General features: G+C 40.4%; 1 pseudogene across 1 annotated transcript; it reads left to right on the top strand.

Annotated features, from left to right (window-relative positions):
* The first annotated feature begins 16 nt into the window (after nt 1–16).
* On the top strand, nt 17–17,229 carry LOC145494113 (uncharacterized; annotated as a pseudogene). The gene is made up of 14 exons (XR_014050237.1): nt 17–1,946; nt 2,039–2,344; nt 3,949–4,266; nt 4,695–5,012; nt 5,440–5,787; nt 6,292–6,788; nt 10,696–10,828; nt 11,475–11,801; nt 12,159–12,473; nt 12,758–13,132; nt 14,333–14,656; nt 14,956–15,046; nt 15,405–15,544; nt 16,105–17,229. The product of XR_014050237.1 is annotated as an uncharacterized LOC145494113 (transcript).
* The last annotated feature ends 642 nt before the right edge of the window (nt 17,230–17,871 follow it).

Here is a 17,871-nt window from a genome sequence, read left to right as displayed (position 1 = left end):
CTACTGTAGTTCGGATTCCAAAGATTATGGCGTTTTCACAAGAAGTGATGGCTGCCCAATAAAATGCTTAAGAAACGCATATTTCTGTTATGTAAAAACGTCCTGTTATTCAGAGCACCAACATGGAAACGCTGCATAATCTTGATCGGCCCTATTGTTCTAATCTTAACCCTTTGTTGTTGGAAGCGAAGTCTTTCTGACAACGAGACTCTGACCTGAGCTACAGTATTCGTCGAGCCTTACCTTGTAAAGAGCGACTCCCGCAGTAGGAGACACCTCCGTTATACGGTCACTTAACTCAGGTCCTGTGATGTCTGCACTAACGAGAAACCCATAGAATCGAAGTGCAGTATAGTTTTAAGAATACTATGTGGAAGAAGCTACATGAGCAGAGGGAGAAACTGTAGTTGCTAGAGTCGCTGATAGAAGCTAGCGTAGCCTCTGGCTGCGTCTCTAGCTACTTTCACGCTTCTTTTGTCTTCTCAAAACCTGCCGTGGGAAAATAGTGATTCTTCTGTTTGGGTCTCTTCTCGACCCCAAGGAGGACACCGCCCAAAATGTCAGATTGTCTTAACAGTTAAAGATAACTCATTTATACCCGTGGGTCGAGAGAGGTACTCGGAAAATACAGGCACAAGACGTAACAAATCTGTAATTATTAGATTCACTGACAAGAAGGTAGAGTAGCCCTCGGCTGCGCCTCGAGCCACACTCACGCTTCTTTCGTCCTCTTTCAACTTCCCGCGGGAAAATAGAGACTCCTCTAGTTAGGGTTCCTCTCCATTCCATGGAAGACACCGCCCAAAATTTCAGGCTGTGAAAACAGTTAAAGAGTACTCATTATACTCATTGGCTGAGAAAGTTACTGGGAAAATACATGCATAGACATAACAAAGCTACGAAAAAAAAGGAAGGAGTCCGAAAAAAGAAGAAATTACAAATTAGTAAAATGACTGCCAGTCAAGCAAAAAGAACGGGGACCAAGTGTTCCAAATCTGCCATTAGTTTGGCCTGAACCTCTCCTGTACTCTCTATGATTCTTGGCGATTCTGTTATTCCTATCGAGTTTTAATCTGCTAAAGTTTTTCTGTGGAGACTCCGAGAGTGCTCTCGTTTAGCTCCATCTCTCTGAGAGTTGGAAAAAAACTCTAGCGCTTCTCCTTCGTTCCACTCTCAGCTAGTTCTCCTTTTAGCAGGCTTAAATCTTGATTAAGGGTTTTAGCCTCTTTGGATAGTTTTGCAGAGTTAAGTGTCAGGGAGATTTGGTACCGTACAGAAAGCTATCCAGAAGTCTTCATCCTTCATGACCGTGACAGAGCATGATACGGTTTGGATCAAACCAAAGCAAACCACTCGTCAACGCACGTGCTTTCAAGATGGAAGTTCACACACGGTCACGGATGGTTTGCGTGATTAGGTCCGTCAAATAAGCGATTCTTGGCAAATGACTAATTCATTCACCGGCTGTCACAAAGGCGATGGCCCCCAGTTATTAACCCTCACAAAACAATCACTCGCGATTGGAATCTGTTTACTTGTAACCTTTGACCGTTCAATTAAAAACCTTTGTCTTGAAGTGAATTCGGTGGGCTGATGCTCCGAGCATAAACAACCCGTTGCAAGCTCCGGCGAACAATACAACCCAAGTTAGGTCAGATTAGCTGATGAGTCCAAATAATAAATTATTCACTGATTCCTTGAGCGGCAGACGTCGAGTAAGGACAAAGTGGTTTTCTGGGCAGTTTTGCTTCGTAAAATGCATAGTTTTCCCCTTAAATTCAACATGAGGTGAACCAAGGATGCGGAAGAGGATGGGCTATCGGTAAAGGCACCTTTTCCCTGCAAAATATTCCGCCATGGTATCATGAGGAAGCAATATAGTTGGCATGCAATCTCCGCCATTTGTGTTCTAGTAATATTGGTTTCACTGATCTCTTCAGGAAAGGGTACCTCAAATTTCTTTTATTTTCTTGGGTGCATTTTCGCTCGAATAGCGGTCATAATTTGTGGTAATCTCCTGCTGTTCTCACTTCTGTAGCTTCATCGAATAGCACCCAGAGTACTCCTGGACCCATCGAATCCTGCGCGGAGAGCCCGATACAGCAAAACGTAACGCTCCGAGGAGGAATCAACGCGGGATCGTTCAAGAAGTTGGCTCAGTTTGTCGCTATGCAGCTTTGTATTCGGCTCTGTTGTGAAGAGAAGGGTTGCGATGTCGCCCTCATGTCTGGGAAAAACTGTTACGGTGTGCAATGTTTCAGTGAAGAATTGTGTACCGCTGTACCAGCCAAGAAAGCGCCATCTTCCCTGATGATTTCTCATGTCACAATAAAGGGAGAGGAAGGTTAGATGAAGTGTTCTGTGTGTTAACGCATAATTTAATTTAGGTAGTAACATAGAAAAGAAAAGAGACGCCTTGATAAGGAAGGAATAAATCCGAGTATTGCGTAAGATGGCGCAATAACTAGGAGAACATTGGAAAACCACTACTACTACTAATTGTAAATATTGCCGGTGAAATTCAACTCAATTAAGGTACGAAACTCTATTAAAACCTATCAAAAGATTTAATTTTGAGTGTCTAAGTGATCCTGTCAAGGAATAGCTAATCATTTTGACGGTTTTTTGACAAATTTTCCAGCCCCTTTTTCATGGTGTAAATATTACGCGATCAGAGTGATAACATATCTGGTGACATTTTCTTTTGCTCATATATTTGTCCATGATATAATTAAGCAGTACTATATGAGCCTAATCCTCGAGTCCTAGTGGCATTATAAGCTCTAAGTTTCTGCAATGCTTTGTGGACAAAGCCGCAAGATTAATCAAAAATAATTTTCTGTGCGAAACCACCTGCAAAGTTTACATGTTTAACAAATTAGCGGCTTTCATAACTTCTTGTACGTATTTACGACAGTCCAACAGCCCAGTGCGAACACCTCGTGAGCTACCATCTTCCGTAATATAAGCAGCGATCAATGAAGATACAAAAATTTTGCTTGTAAAATCGCTATGGTAGGAACCCCTAAAGGACGACCGTGACTACCCATAGAGCCGATGGTTTGAAATTTCGTATTGATTGTAACCTCCGGTAAGTCCCCAATTTACATATGATTCTAACACGGGCGCCAAATGGTTAACTTGGTGCTGTACAGCCCTGATATGACGACAAAGTTTGGCCGCAGCTGATTCGCAGTTTGCTCGCAGTTCATCCGGACTCTACCAGTCGAATAACTTGGAAATTTGACCTTGACACACTGAAGTCTCTTCGAATCTCTACAATGTAGAAGAGTTCTTAAATGAAACGTGTTGGGGTTTACAGATGCGTTTGAACATAGATTAAACCTCCTAAATGGCTGTAGGCTACGTCTCGAAATTTTTTTACCGTCAATTGGCCAACCGCTCGTCAGCAATCGCCTTCCGTATATAATCGTAGCCTCATACGGCTTATCTTCGCATCTCGCACAAATTTAGTAACTTTGTTAGCCGTTCGTGATCCATTGGCTTCAATTGTACTCATCCTTATCTATACCAGTTTCCTTTTTGTCTCTCCACCCCCGGGGGCACATCTACATGAAAAGGCCAGGAGTGCTTGTGGGAAAATTCGAATCACACCCTTAAAGGAAAACAATGTGGGCGTGGCTCGAACTTTATTTGACCCCTAAAAGATACCACTCAAAACGGAATAGGCTCGATTACCAGTCGCTGTTCAGGAAAGGAGCCCGGGCTAGTAGACAGGACTCAAAAGACCGGCTGAAATCGAGCCAAAAAAAAAGGAATTAAGGGCGTTTTGTATTATTATTTCTTCGAGTGAAACCTTTAAGATACTTTGACAGCTAAAAATAGTGGCGTTTCGTCATGAACTCCCTAAGGGAGACCAGAATCCTTGATTTATGCTACAATGCTAAAATCACACAACAGCAAAATCAATTAAGTTTTTGTTTCCAGGAAACAGTCGCCGAACTCACCCAGTTCCACAGAATCTAAAATGCACGGAAAGCGAGGCAGAAGATGGCGTCACACTAAAAGGTGGAATTGGTGCCGGAAACTTCACAGATGTGGGAACAGTAGAGAACGTGGATTCATGCACGCGACTCTGCTGTGTCTCCGAGAAGTGCGACTTAGCTTTAGTGATCAAAGGACATTGCTTCCTTGTAGCTTGCTTTAGTAAAGAATTGTGCAAGACTGTGAAATCTGAGACCAAGAATTACCGACCTACGGTCGCTTTTGTACGGAGATGGATCACAAATGTGACCGAAGACACGGGTATGTAAAAATCAGGACGTGCCAAGTTTTGACGTACTGGGTTTACATCGGTTAGGAATTGGATGGATTCTCAGAGACTCCAGAATGCTTTTGCGAGGTTTCATTTGATTGCTATCGTTCTTTTAAAGGGTTTGTGATTTCCTGTACATAGCCATTTTGAAGTTGTGACTTTTTCCCTGTTGTTTAACATATGCAAAGAGAAAGCTATCAAGCCAAGTGTTTTCTTACATCAAAAGCGACCGTGCTGTAATTCAAATGCTAATACCGACCTACACTTCAAGGCAGTTGCCGAGCGTAGATGATGCTCTTATTGTTTTCAACTTCCAAAAATTTGACGAAATATTTTTCTAACTTTCTAAAAGCCTTTTAGTGACATAACTGACTCAGCGTCACCAGATATTTCAATATCATTGTTCTTCTATTCACAGCCATAACTTTAAGCAACCTCCCAGCCACAAACTCAAAGTTGATGTGCAAGAATAGTGACATTAAATACAACTCCACCTTAAAAGGTGGAATAAAGGCTGGTAATTTCACGGATTTGGGAAAAATTGCGGAGATATCGACATGTATTCGCCTGTGCTGTGGAAGAAAGGATTGTGATGTAGCACTGATGCTGGAGGCCAACTGTTACGCTGTGAATTGTTACAACGAAGATCTCTGCCAGCCTGTTCTCGCTCGCAAGTCAGGATTACTGACGAATTTGAGTCCAAGGCTGTCGTTTATAACAAGTAGAGATGAGGAAGGTTAGTATGGCCTTGTTTCCAAGAAAATTTGTAGACAGATTTTCATATATTCTTAACTAACGAAACCTAATGTGTTAAGGAAGAAAGTTCCAGTCCATTAATCTCTGAGGAAAATTTGCGGGCGGTATCATGGAAAACCGAAGACATGAAGTTATTTATTCAACTTCGGCTAACTAAAATGCTCATATACATATTTTTTATTATTATCAGACAGGGAGACCACTACTGCCTAGCCTATTAAAGTGGATCCCTCGTTTAATAAGAATTAAGGTGATTGGAAAAACCTAATCCTTTCGTGTTTGTGAGATGGGTTACAAAATATAGGAAAAGACTACTAAACAAAAACTTGAAAAGTTACTCTTTCTTCCCAAAAAAGTTACAACTACCTACATGTAAAAACATGGCTCTTTACTTTCAATCTCTCCAGTTCTACCACAAAAGATTGTAATTGGCGATGGAGTCTCTTGCAGGCCAAGTGTCGTATCATATGACGTCACTCTACGTGGTGGACTTTCTGCGGGAAAATTTACCCCAGTCGGTCACGTGGACAGCATGGAGGCGTGCGTTAACTTGTGCTGCCACAGAAATACTTGTGATATTGCCCTGATGCTGAGGGACTCGTGTTACTCCATCACATGTGTGAGTGAGGAGCTCTGTGAGGTGGTGCCGGCACCTTCGTCTGATTTTTACCCTAGACTCTCTTACGTGAGAAGGGACAATGAGAGTCTAAGTAAGAAAGGTGAGTAATGGTCAGAACATACTATCTTAGGGAACTATTCAAGACAAGTCTTTAGCCCAATTATCTCATCTTAGAAGTTGACTGGAACGTCCCTGTAAGCGATGCCCCCTGAGAGTAGAGAAAGTGTCTGTCATAGTTAATTAATAGTGGGGACTTGGTATAAGGCCACACAAACTTTAAATGAAACCCAACCTAACTTTAAAGTTGAAAGGTCCACTGCTGTGCATTATCTTATACAAATTGCCTGCAATGCGAAACCAAAGCGTTTCTATTGGCCTATTCCTCAGACAAAAGTAAAATCACCTATTGTGTTTTGTGCACCATCAATGCCAGAAAATGAGCAAAAACAAACAACAAAGAACTTTTGCTGACTTCATAACCACTCTTTTCTATTACCTTTGTGTCCATTTAAGAGAGTAAAAAGGGTTTCTATTTTTGATCCTAGCTCAATAGAGCTTTCAAAGAATGGGAAAGAAACGGCTTTTTTCGCTCAATGACATACATGATTGAATTGCATTTCAGAACGCGTTCAATCCAAACCTGGAACACCGCAACAAAATGATACGCGAGACGAACTGGACGCGAAAGAGGAAGGTTATTGCACGAATAGTGAGGTCATGACAAATGTCACTCTACGCGGAGGAATCTCTACAGGACGATTTCGGGATCGGGGCAAGGTCCCGAACATGAAGGCATGCGTGGAAATATGCTGCATTTCCAAGACCTGTGATGTGGCATTCCTGCTAAAAAACAACTGCTTTTCTGTCACATGTTTCAACGAAAGACTCTGCGAAGCCGTAAGGGCACGTTCGTCGATCTATATTCCGAAAATTGTTTATATTTATGCGAGGACTAAAAGCGACATAGTCGCTCCAACTAAGAAACGCCGGAATAAGCGTTTAAAAAGACGGACTAATGAAGATCAATTCACCGAGGTCGGAGCAACAAACTTCAAGCGAAGAGTAGGCAAGGACAGATTTAAACGCCAAGTGCACAGGAAGGCAGAAAAAAGAAATAGGTACAAGCTTGATCAAAGGGTTGTTTAACTTTGAGTATATCATATGAAAACGATTTAGTATATTTTCCATAGTATATATGTAGTACTACGTAAGACGGACAGGTGCTTCACAACTTTGTTCTCAGAGGCTAACAACATATCCGGGCGATAAACGAACTTAAAGGAGTTACATCACGGTTTCCGCAACTGGAAAAGTTTAGACTAAAGTTGTAATCCGTATTACTCTTCTCCATCCTTAACAATCTTTGTCCCTTTATGGTTTATTATTATCTCTTTGGTGTTTTTCTACCTTGGTTAACTATTATTTTCAGGTTTCCTTCAATTTAAGGGTAATTTTGTCCGCGCCCAAAATAACTCAAAATGCCGTGACTGAACTCCTTTGATTACATGTGCACAGTTAAACCAGAACAGGAATTTCTGGTTCGAGTTTTAATTTCGTTTTGCATGGTGATAACATATTGGAAACCGACCAAGCCATCCTGTTGTGTTGCATGGCGCGCAATACGTAGTCTTGTTGCCCTGAATTGTAGGAGGTTGCTAGGCCTCGAAATTTCATATAATTATCATAATTATTCTGATACACAGAATTATTTTCAGATTGAAGGTACTGCTCAAGATAATAATTTTTCAGAAAGGGAAAAAAAGGCAATTCAAATGAACACCAAGGAAAGTTATTTATGACTGAGGGAAGATTTCGATGCGCAGACCGCGACAGAACTCCTTTAACAGTAAATTTCATGTTCAGTACACCACATGATTAAAACAAAATACCAAGTGCCGAACATAGAAATCAGCTTGTCAACCTGTTTCATTTGTCAATGGCTTTACATGTAAAAACAACAAATATAAAAAGAAACATTCAGAAAAATGACTATGAGCTATTACCTCAGGGCCGTACCCAGTAACAGGCTTGCCTCAGTCATTTTTTTTTTTTCTCGTTTTTGTTGTTTACAGTTATCATAAACACCCTTAATACCAAGGAAGGTAATTTAAAAATTGTAATAGTCTCAGTTATAATTTTTTTTCTGGCTACGGCCCTGTATTATCCCCTATTTGTTTTCATATTCTATACTCTTGCTCCACACCATGTCAACACGAAACAAGTCCCTTTCCATCAGGCTTGTATTCGAACGATTTATATGTATAAGTATATGGTGGACATGTATAGCTTCCAGTGAAAATGGTTATCAACGTTGTCGATTCGAATGAAAAAAATAGATTTACGCGATTTAGCCACGTAATCCATTCAAACCCCGAGCAAGGGGTGGACTCATTACAATCAGAGCATAATCGTGCTTAAAAAACAAACAAACAAATAAACAAACAAAAAAACAAAATTATCATACAGATGTTGATGAAATGAAAGGCTCTTTACGTTCATTGGAGGCTAGCAGTGTGCAAATTTGCTTTCCCTGTAAACGTTGCCTCGGGATCGCAGCACAGGGTACAAACCTTTATCATTTGAAATACAGTTAAGTCGTTGTATAAATACGTACGCTCATAAAGAGTTTTCGAAGGGAAATAATGGACAACAGTATTTCTCTGTCACAGTTATCATCTACTTTTCGCAAAATACGCTTTGAATTGTCTAAAATTATCTGAGGAAACCAGAAGCTAGAAACTAGGAGAAACAAGAAACCAGAAACTAGGGGATTAAATTTAAGGAAAGCTGACTTAAACATAGACGTCACGGCCTTTAAAATCCGGGATTTTAGCTATATTTTATCTGTTGCTAATTTTCATTATGCTCTAACTATACGTGTTTGGCTCAAACGGGCTTCTAACGACATGAACAGTAAACAAAATTTACGCTAATTGTAACTGAGGGAACAAGTAACATTTTCTTCTCAGAACAGTTCTTGGCCTGACAAAACTTCCGGCCTTGTAAACCATGTAACTGTAAAACAAGCTGTATTTTTCATAGCTCTTTGATATACTTTTCTAGCATAAGTTTGTACAGATGTAAGGTTTTGTATTTAAATTCTAATTGTTAAATAAAGGAACCAAAGAGGGACCGCTTTGTCATTCCGTGGACTCATGATAACCTCATGATGTGATGTTTCTTACGACCAGCTCGGTCATTTGCTTTGGTCACAGTTACATTTTTGTAACGTAGCCAACTCCAAGTACTCCCCGAATGTGACCATCTCAAGGTTACTGTCCCTTTCTTATGGCTCATTCTCTGAATATTTCAAAACAAGTACAATCATAATACTATTACATCGTTTGAGAGGCCATCTGAGTGTTTATTACAGTCACTTTTGTTTCCCTCCATCTTCTCCAACCCCTTCTCCAAAGAAACCAATCACTTTCTTTATTAAAAAGTCTGGGTTTTGTGTTTTTCGACGGAGACAGGGTAAACGGCCTTAGCTAGGCTCGGGAAATGATTGGAATTGTGACAAATTGCGGATGTATTTTCGTATTTCACTCGTCACCATTTGATTAGCCATGCCCATAATACGAATAATTCGCACGTCAATCGGAAGTATGAAGATATACCGACAGTATTGGCTGACTTTTTGTCGCCTTATCATCTCTTTTTAATACGTAATGATATTCTGAGACGCTTCAGATGCGTGTCTACTAGTAAGATAAAAACAGAAAGCTGGATGATCCTTAGCTCCCGGTCAGCGAACAACACGTCTTAGAAGCGCTGCACGGCAAACAGTTCGGGATTCAGTTATGTTTAAGCTAAATTGAGTAATGAACCCTATTATTACCACGTTTTGTTTTGGTGCCTTGCAATCTCATGGCAATACATGAGTAAACTTCCAGCCATTTGCAGGGCAAGGAGGTCTAAGGGCGCGTCCTCCGGAAAACCGCAGTACGTTGTATGGTGCGTTATGCATTCTATATGTACTGCATCTCTGTATCCTGCAACTGGTCGTACGCGTATACCGATACAAGTCAAGGTGAAAGAAAGATTTTTCTGTGTAGCAATCATAGAGATTGAAATATAGCAGCTAGTGCAAAATAAAGTCGCCGGAAATCTCTTCCATTACGTCTTCAAATAATATTTGTTCAATTTTGCAATAAGCAAAACATCTAAGCAAAACATTTTTTAACTGCAACCGTAAACCAGAAGTACAGCTCTTACCACCAATTTATCCATTAACTTTGTGCAAAAATACCGTCTAACCTTACTTTGCGATTCTAGGGAAAACAAATTTTCGACCTTTTCCGACTGGGCGGTTTGTTGCCCCATTTCAGACCATGTGATGATACTCTTGAGAATTCTTGCTTTCAAATTTTCAAATAGTCGCCTGCTAAAGAAAGAATAATTTTTTGATGGATAAAAGAACAATTCTCTAGATAATATCAAGTGGCCTGTAATGGGAAAACAAACCGCCCAGGCGAAAAAGGTCTATTTCGTGCTGTTTGAACATGTACACGGTTTAACTTATTTGGACTAATTGAAAACTCTGTTTATACAAGGGAACTTAACCAGCTGTAGGGCAGGTGAGATTATGGCCCTCGAATGCGATATATAATAAAACTACATGGACGCAAATACGTACACATTATTTGAAACTTGATAAGAGCCAATCAACACGTTCTGAGACTTATGAAACAGTATGCAACTAGGAAACACCGCACAACTGGAGGTTAAAAATCTATTTCCATTTTACATTGAAGTTTTTGCTCTTTGTTCGAAAAACACCCACCCGAGCAACCTGCTGCTCCTGTGTCACGCGCTAATGGGTCATCAATAACAACACGCCCTGTGCTTTCAAATGGCTTTGTTTGCCATGGTAACAAAACAATGATTGGCACGTGTTAAAGTCACCGGTCTGCTGCTTTATACAAAAATCTTGGGTGGATGGCTTTTGTTGCATAGGAAATGAGCCACACCACGTGGAATGACAAATTCAGCTCAACTACCCTCCCAGATCCTTTTACAGCACAACAAATGAATTGTCGCTGAGGATGTCTGTTCCAAAGTGGTAAAATCTCGAAAGCTAAAATTTGAGTTACTTTCGAAAGCAATGAGACTTGGAATTCTTCCGCTTTACCTGGTTCAAGTTGTTTTGGTTTTCAAGTTGTCTCGCGGTTTAACCGGTAAGTGGATGTTAAAAGTGGTTCACTAAGCAAAATGAGCGTGTTTGACAATATCATTTGAGGTCTTACTGACTAATTTGTTAAGTTCTTAACATATATTTTGAGATAAAAATACACTACAAAGCTAAACAATTCAAAATGCTTCCCGTAAAACAAAAAATATATATTTTGTAGCCATCAGGAATTATTATAAATGCACGAACAGTCTTCCAGACAGCAAGCGTAATTGTAAACTGTTTTCCACAGAGAAAAATATCGAGTGCTGAGCCAGTTTAGAGTAACAATCTGAATATAAGACTTAGTTCCCTCGCATTCTTTTTTCAAGTGTGAAAATTATGACCTCAGGACATGTTGGGATTGTGCTGGAAGCAAACTGATATATGCCACCATAAGCTGCTATAGAGAAGAAATTCAGAACATATTAAAATTGTTTAGAAAAATTGTTCTTAAAGAGGACCGTAATACGATTAAGAATACCACAATTAGTAAATATCAGATACGTTATAGGCCCGCTTGTTCTAGAGCTCTGCTTCTGATAATATAATGGCATAATGACGCCGCGGTATACTGACATACAGCAGTGTTCGCCACGAAAAGGAGATTTGATAACAGTTAAAATGACATATATTTTTTTGTTGCTTCTCAGAGGAGAGTTTAGAATCAGAAATAACAAATGTGCGACCTTTGAAATGCCCGCACGGGCCTATACTAACTAATGTTACACTGCGGCACGAGCTGCGAGCGGGAAAATTCTCTCGGCTCGGCATGGCGGCGGACATGGATACCTGTATACAGATGTGCTGTGAGAGAGATGACTGCGAGATGGCTTTTATGCCCGGGAAACATTGTTATGGTGTAGACTGTTTCAGCCAGAAACATTGCGAGATTACGACACTCAAACCTGGTAACTTAACCGTGAAGATTGCAGCAGTGCGACCGATTGCTGTCAACCCGGCTAAGGACCAGATTGCAGGTGTGTTAAATATTTATTGGTATGAAAAATGTGCAGAGCAGAAGTGAAAACTATTGGTGGGGCTTTGTTTGGGGACTGCAGAAGTTCTTCCCCTATCCTTCCCTACATGTTGTAAACCAAGATCGTGCAATGTTTCAGCGATATTTCACCATTTTATTTCTCTTTCTGTAAGATGCCTTGATCATTGGTCAGCCTAAACATCGTGTTTAGATATGTGGTGGCATAATGAAGATCAATTTCCTTCTTTCCTCGTCCGCTTCTTAAGAGTCCAAAATATAATCCGCGTCTCAGGCGCGTAAATCATTATGATAGTGAAATCAGTTTACACTCACTGCGAGCTTGTATTCTATGTTACAGTCTCTGTGGAAGATCCGTCGACCCAGGAAGAACTGCACTGCACACAGAGTCCAATCTTGAAAAACGTTACACTCAGAGGAGGTATAAAGGCGGGAAATTTCAGCGACCTGGGCGACGAGAAAAACATGCACATGTGCATTGCGCTCTGCTGCGAACGAAAAACATGCGACCTGGCCTTCATGATAGGAGGGACATGCATTGCAGTGGATTGTTTTAGCGAAGAGCTTTGTCAGGCAGTCAAAGCGAGGCCCACAAAATATGATCCTCAGATAGCGTTTATCAGGCGTCGGGAGCTTCAGAGACCGGCGAGAAAAGGTACTAGAACGGTCCTGGTGTTTTAGTGTTTGAGTTTTAAAAAGTCATTTAATTTAGCATTCAGATTTTGCGTTTACAAAGCTGGGTTCCTTGTTTCTTCTAACTGTTTATCGCAAAATTTTCATAACATTTCAGTCTAAAGAAAATCTTTGACTAGAGTGTTGTCGTAATTGATTAACCGCAAAATTCTCAGAAATGATTTTCTTTTTAAATGTATCTCGATGGTTAAAATAATTTCTATTTTGATATTGGACTAAAATGGGATATCTTTCTTTTCTTCTCAGCAAACGTCTTGCCAACGGCGCCAAGCTCAGAAGTACCAACGATGAAGATACATGAGATAATCAGCGACAAACTACCCCACCCCACCATACTGAAAACAAGTACTTGCTCAGCCAGCAAAATCTACCCAAACGTCACGCTACTAGGAGGGATTAAATCCGGGAACTTCACCTCACTTGGCAAGACAAAAAACATGCAGGAGTGTATTGGCAAGACATGTGAACTTGGGCGCGGTGACCTGGCCTTCATGCTGGGAAGCTATTGTTATTCCGTGTCTTGTTCTAGTGGCAGGGTATGTCAGACGATTCCTGCTCAACCATCCAAGTTCTATCCCAGGATAGCTTTCCTTAAATGGGCTCCGAAAATAAACGAGACGGGTAAGATGAAGGGTGTTGTTATTTACTTCTATTTTTTAGCATTGGGAGTTGGACTTAAATTGTCGTGTTGAAGTCGAAGTGGTGGTGTTTGAGTTTTATCATCGGAGGGAATTTAATTCATGAAATTTGAATGATTGTAGAATTCAGTGCGAATTTAACATTAAACTAATTACTGTGGGAAACATAATGGAAACGCTATTGTTTTTACATGCATACGTGAACGGGCCGTTGTGAGGCCTATACTGGAGAGCATCACGTATTTAATCAATTCTTATGCTGTAAAGTATATCTTACATCAGTCATTTGAGCGATTTTTCTTTGGTTTTGTGCTTTAATGAACAGGACTTTTCCAGCAAATGTTCTGCCCCTGCCGCGCTTAACCTACCGCTTAACCCCCCCCCCCCCCTCCCTGCTTGTGCCCCAAGAGTGAACCTGTTCTCAAGCTAAGCGTGTACATGCACGATGCAGGTCAAGGTTTTGCTTTGCAGCATTGCATTCATCGTCTTTTTTCCTGAGTTTTCACATTTCATACTGCATGAGCAAAAGTGTTTACCCGCGCAAATTTCACGGGCCTTCAGCTAACAATTCTGGGTAAAAGAATTTCTCAACTCTAGAAATGAAAAAATCGCCCTGGCCGCCATGTCCTTTATACCCACTCCGGAGTTACACATACAAAGATAAATAATACAATGATACAATATATTTATACAGTGCAAATTCCATAAAGTAAAGTTCAAATGCGCTTTACAATATAAAGTAATTAAAAAGGGTAAAACTTACCCCAATGAGGTAAATTTACACAGTAAAAATGGAAAACAGGAAACAATAAATAATTAAAATACTAGGTCAAAACAGTGATGAAAAAGATGTACTGCTACTACGAGAAACATCGCACATCGCAAACATCGCACATTGCATCGAATAAAACCATCTTACGAACTCACAACGGGACCATCTCAAAGTTGGTAGAGCACTGCACCAGTATCGCAGGGGTCATGGGTTCGAATCCAGTTCAAGCCTAATTTTTTTTCCAGACTTTAATTTCACAACTGCATTAAGTTGTGTGTATAACTACGATGATCAATCATGTCTTCATATCCTTCTCCGCACATGGTTCAATTATATGACCTTACATATATTCACTTGTAAAACCAATTGTTTCGATGGGAATAAGAATTTGCTGCTTTTATCTTATCACAGAGCTACTTGAGGACGAAGGCGCCGATTACACATCAATCCCAAAATGCACCCGTAGCCACATTTTGTACAACCATACTTTATTAGGCGGTCTTAGGGCGGGAAACTTCACGCACATAGCAGAAGTGGACAGTATCGAGACATGCGCAGCGCTGTGTTGTGCCGAACAGACATGCGACCTGGCCTTGGTGCTGGGAGAGAACTGTTACGCAGGGGACTGTGCGAGTAAAGAACTTTGTGTTCCCGTACCTGTCAACCCAACAGCCAATAGGGGCTCACAGATTGCTTATATCACCTCAAGAAAAAAAGTAGAGGAATCCGGCACAGGTCAGTAGCGCTAAATGAAGTCTTTAATTTCCCAGATTAACCCGAGATTACTTTCATTTTCTTAACACTAGCACCATTTCACTATTTGTAACACTATTTTGACCTGATAAAAAGGACCATAAAGTCTTTCTACAGGTCTCCCTACATTTCTCTTGACAGTAGCTGGGAAAATTCAGTTGTTAACGCCAACCAAGAAAAGTCCCCTCATGAAATTTACTGACGTTCTATAGCCAATACGTACATGTAGCTACGTATTAAATGAAAATTTATGCAAACCACATTTTATTCTTATTTTCTAGATTGGAGTCTGTGGTATATCATAGTTGGCTCTATCGCTATTGGTATTGGTATAACTGGAATAATGTGGACTGTTTGTACCTGCTGGCATCGGTAAGAGTCCCAAGGGAAAATTTGTAACGCTGTTCTCTTTCTCTTATCGTATGGACGTTAGGAAAAAGCGAGCTAATTTACATCGGAATAAAAATCTCCTGAGAAAAGACTAAATGATATATTAGTTTCAAAAGAAATTTCTGTGTTGTTTTTCGGCAATTCAAACAACTGTAAACTACCCTAAATGGAACTTGATGATATGCCGCAGGCTACGAATTTGAGTTATGTTTCACTTGTCATATAGGCCTGGGAAATGTGAGGCGGTCGACTCTCGAAACCTGTCGAAATCTCATTCAAATCAGGAATCAGAAGAAACAATTTGTATCCAAAATACTGATTCCTATTTTATTGATTGTAGAGGACGGCGTTTGCGCCCAAAAGACGAACCGAGTGATCGGTTCACCATGATGAATCAGTGCGGCGACTCACCACAAGGATTAGAAATGCTACCACAAGGATGGAATCTTCAGCAGTTTGGTCAACAATACAATAAGTCAGGTAAATGAGGCCCCGTCCGAACTACGCCGAAGGAATTTCAACATTTCTCCGGTTAGACCTTCCGTCCACACTAACCCGTTACGAAAATTAAGCTTTTCGTATTTGAAAACGCTTTGTGAAGCTTTTCAAAAACGATAATATAACGCTAATTATAATATTCGCCTGCCCGAGGTTTACTCAAACACAAATCCACGATAAACGGTGATGGTTGCTTTGGTTACTCCGTCGTAGTTTGGACGTAAAACATTTGATGTCGATGCGTTTACAGAGTGAAACCTCCGTTTTCAAATTCCTTCGGCGCTGTGTGGGTGGGGCCCAAGACTTCTATTCTCGCATTCCTTACAAAAAGATGTGTTTAAAAGTTTTATTTCTCGTTTTCAGTAATTTAACTCTGCCTTGGACCACTCAAATTTTCGCCGCTCGCTTCATATTTTTATGAGCGTGTTTTTGTTCCGTCAAAGAATCATAATTTTGAATTAATGTGCGTCTTTTCTAATCTTTCAACCTCCATTATTGATTAAGTTTTCTTTGAATTGATTTTATTCCGCTGTTTTCTTCAGGAAATTTAAAGTGTTTGAAGAATGGCCCGATGTTTTTAAGTGACACTGAGAGTGATTCTGATGACCATGACGATACCGAGGTCCCACGTCGAAATAGAATGCCGTGGGTTAGGGAGCCGCAGTCCCTGAAGAAATCCCTCGGTTACAACGGACCTCCACCTCCTTACACCGTGGAAAGAACTAACGGACCAAGCATCGTTAGCTTGGATGTTAAGGCAAGAAGAGCTATGCAGAACTTATAAAGCGAGCACTGACTAAAGAAAAATGTTCATGCACTGCATCTCATACAAGCCATAGCTATAGAGTTTAAGGGAGGGGGATATTCTTTACTTTTAGCATGGTTTCAGACAATTAACCGTTGTGGCGGCTTATCTCAAACTAAACTGTTGATAGGTGGTTCTTACATAAAACTGAAGGTTTGGTTCACGAATTAGTGACTGAATGATTGCTTTCTGTCTTATACGAAAGAACATGATTTCTAGATTCATCCTCGTTGAAGATGGGAATGTTATTTAACATTCAATCCTGTCACTATCTTTGAAGTTCCTTTGAGTAATGTTGGGCATCAAGTATCTATGTCATAGAGTTTCTAAAAATAGAGTAGGCTGAGCCGTGAGCAGAAGTCTCTCCCAGTTTTGTCGCGCTCAACTCCACTTCATCCATGATTGAGACGTTTGAGTTGCGATATGCTACGAATTTCTACGATACGTTCATCTACAGAGTATCGGCCCAGTGCGATTTGTTAGTGCTACTTTCTACAACTCAGGTCCCGCGCAAATTGCAATCCACTCGAGATATCTAACAGCTCATCTTATACTTGCATTATCAATAAGGAGTTGGCCGTCTCAAATTATCAGATGTTCCTCGCGGACATGTTCCCCTAATGTAGAAAAGGCATTTTTGTAGGTTTTTGTACGCTAACTTTAGATCTCAATTATGTAAATATGGAATCTCCTTAACCAGGGGCGGATTTAGGGAATGGGGCAGGGCGTCACGGCCTCTGTTTGTTTAGGTATTTTCGAAAATTTCGAAGAGACTTCCTAGAATTCTATAAGAAGCATCCCCAGGACAGGGGAATGTTTCATTCGAATGTTTTTTTAGGAGGAAGGGGGGGGGGGAGGGGAGGGGAGGGGAGGATGGGGGTTACGGATGGGTTGCGCTCTGCAGCAATTCCTTCGGTCTCCTCTTTCTGAATTTTCTAAATCTGCCCCTATTATCTAAGATGAGTAGATAGAAGAAAACATTCTAAGTAGATAGTGCTGTCTAAATGATATCAATATTTTAAACGAAATGAGTTAGAATTAAACACTGCTTTTTACAACAGCTGGTTGCGTCTTTTTCTGTACATTTTCCTAACTTCTGCATGCATCACAATGTTGAGTTCTCAAGCGTACCTTATAAGAAAACGTCATCCTGGAGGGATAAGGATTGTGTGACCCATGAAAACGTTTGAATGCAACTTTGACTAAGTTTAAACCTGAATATAGAAATTAAGTACTTGTATTCGTGTGTTCTTTTGCTAACTGCTCACAGGGGACGGAAGAATCCATCCATTGTTCCTGGTGTGCACAGGAATTGCCAATATTAATATATTTTATTTAAATTGCCGGACCCTAAACATCATGGTTGGCAACATGAAGCCATAACATTACCAAACCTTTTTTTATATATATATACCTTAGAATTATTTACTTTTTGACACAAAGGGGTGTAATTGTCGTTTGGCTCATGAAATCACCTTGGATAGACAGTTTCCGCCTGAACCGA

This window comes from Orbicella franksi, chromosome 8 (assembly GCF_964199315.1).
Source record: "Orbicella franksi chromosome 8, jaOrbFran1.1, whole genome shotgun sequence".
NCBI classification, from domain to species: Eukaryota; Metazoa; Cnidaria; class Anthozoa; order Scleractinia; family Merulinidae; genus Orbicella; species Orbicella franksi.
Note: the sequence above shows the minus strand (reverse complement) of the source record. Positions and strands in the feature narration are given on the sequence as shown.